Source organism: Gavialis gangeticus, unplaced genomic scaffold, assembly GCF_001723915.1.
Source record: "Gavialis gangeticus isolate Ggan-Ray unplaced genomic scaffold, GavGan_comp1, whole genome shotgun sequence".
In the NCBI taxonomy this organism is placed as follows: domain Eukaryota; kingdom Metazoa; phylum Chordata; order Crocodylia; family Gavialidae; genus Gavialis; species Gavialis gangeticus.
Window position 1 is genome coordinate 56666041 of NW_017729032.1, and position 2415 is coordinate 56668455.

A 2415-nucleotide genomic window follows, 5' to 3' on the forward strand; every position below is an offset into this window, starting at 1 on the left:
GGAGCTGGAAGCAGAGCTGGGAACCTCTCAGGTCACTGCTCAGATCCTGGCTGGAGTGGGGGAGCCTCTCCTGCTGGCTGCAGCCTCTCCTCATCATTCCTAGTGGAGTTGTAGGCATGCACCAGGTATGCCATATGTTGGCTCCATGCGGCCTTCTGTTCCTGCTGGAGGGTACCAAGCATATTCAAGAGAGCTCAATTGAAGCACTCAGGTTGGGGATCGCCTTGGGGGTGGTAGGGTGTAGTCCTCAATTTCTGTATGCCAGCCACTGTCAGTACTTCACGCAACAACCGGCTCTCAAAATCTCGCTAATCTCCAATCTCTGATTGGAGTGGATTCTTGCGGGCAGCCCAAACACAGAGAAGTACTTTTTCCACAGTACTTTGGCAACTGTTCTTGCTGTTTTATCTTGTGTAGCATTTGGTCCTTACGTCTTCAGCCATTTTGGGCCAAAAGAACCGCTCACGGGCTAGCACCAGGGTGCACTCCACCCCCATGTGACCAAAGTCATCATGCAAGGCCCGTAACGCAAGGGCCTTATACTTCCAAGGGAGGACCAGCTGCCAATATTTCCGTCCTTCTGAGTCCTGCACCTCCCAATGTAGCACTCCATCAAACAAGCGAAGCCTTTCCCACTCCCTCAACAGGAGGTGGGCTGCTGAGGTAGCATTATTAAGGGTCGCGGGGCAGGTATTCCCTGATCTCCGGGCATGCAGTACCTCTCGCACATCTGGGTCCTGTTCTTGTGTCTGTGGCTGTGACCTGGGGCAACGAAGAGGGAGTCAGTGTGGTGTACTGAACCCAGGCCTATGGGATCCCCTCAGGGGGCAACCCCAACACCTCAGCCATGCAAACAGTATTTTGCCTTGTCCCTACAGGGTCTTGTATCTGCAGGTTGTAAATGGTCTTCACTGTCTCGGGGCTCCAAACACTCCCGGGGTTGCTGGGGAGTTGTCGAGACAGGGCATCAGCATCCACGTTCTTCCGTCCCACTCAATAGTGCAGGCTGAAGGCGTACTTGGCTAGTGCTGCAATCCAGCGTTGGCCGGTCGCATCCAACTGAGCACTGGTGAGCACATAGGTAAGGGGATTATTGTCTGTCCACACCTGGAAGGTAGTCCCATACAGATAGTCCTGGAATTTCTCAGTGACGGCCCACTTGAGGGCCAGGAATTCAAGCTTATGTACCAGGTAGCACGTCTCACTGGGTGACAATCCCCTGCTGGCAAAAGCCACTGGTCGTCGGTGTCCCACATGTTTCTGGTACAGTACAGCCCCCAGTCCTGACAGGCTAGCATCTGTGTGCAAAATAAAAGGGCGTTTGGGATCAGCATATGCCAGCACAGGTGCCTGAGTCAACCGCTGGATCACCTCCTGGAAGGCATCTTCACATTGTGAGTCCCATCGCAGACCAAAAGGCTCTGTGGGGCTTCGTGTCGCAGGAAGCCCATTTAAGCCATTGTTTCGCCCCTTCTTGCGGGGCAACCTTCCCACCCGGTGTCCGTGAGTTAGGGCATTTAAAGGTCTGGTTATTGTAGCATAGCCTCTAATGAATCACCGATAGAAACCTGCAAATCCCAGGAACCTTTTCAATTCCCTAAAGTTCTTGGGTCGAGGCCAGGTGGTCACAGCACTTACTTTCTCCGGATCAGTGCTGACCCCTTCCTGTGACACAATATGTCCTACGTACTTCACAGAGGCCTGGCAGAACATACATTTATCAATGGCCAACTTAAGTCCAGCAGTTTCCAGCTGATCAAGTACCCGGAGTAGCCGTTCTTCGTGTTCCTCCAGGGTCTTTCCAAAAACAATAATATCATCTAAATAAACCAGTACTTGAGTCATATGCATATCCCCAACTACCTTCTCCATTAGTCACTGGAAGGTGGCAGGAGCCCCAGATATCCCTTGGGGCATTCGTTTAAACTGATAGAATCCCAAGGGGCAAATAAAAGCAGCCTTCTCTTTGTCCTCTTCCTGCAGAGGTATCTTGTAGTAGTCGCTGTGGAGGTCTAGTACTGAAAACCATTTGCTCCCTACTAACCAGTCCAAAGCCTCCTGCATCCATGGGACAGTGTATTGATCAGTGATGGTCCAGGCATTCGAAGTCCTGTAATCAATACACATATGGAGTTGGCCATTCTTCTTCCGCACAATCACAATGGGAGAGGCATAAGGGCGCTTAGATTCCGTGATGATGCGGTGGTCCATGAGCTTCTGCAGATGACATCTTACTTCCCCCATCTCAGTGAGGGGAATGCGCCGAGACCTTTCACGAAAGGGTCATGGGTTACTCAGACGAATGTGATGCTCCACCCCCTTAGCCTCCCCCACATCCCAGTCATGCAGGGAAAAAACACGGGCTCAAGCCCCGAGTTTGTCCCTGAGCTGAGCTTTACAGGCTTCAGGCACTGG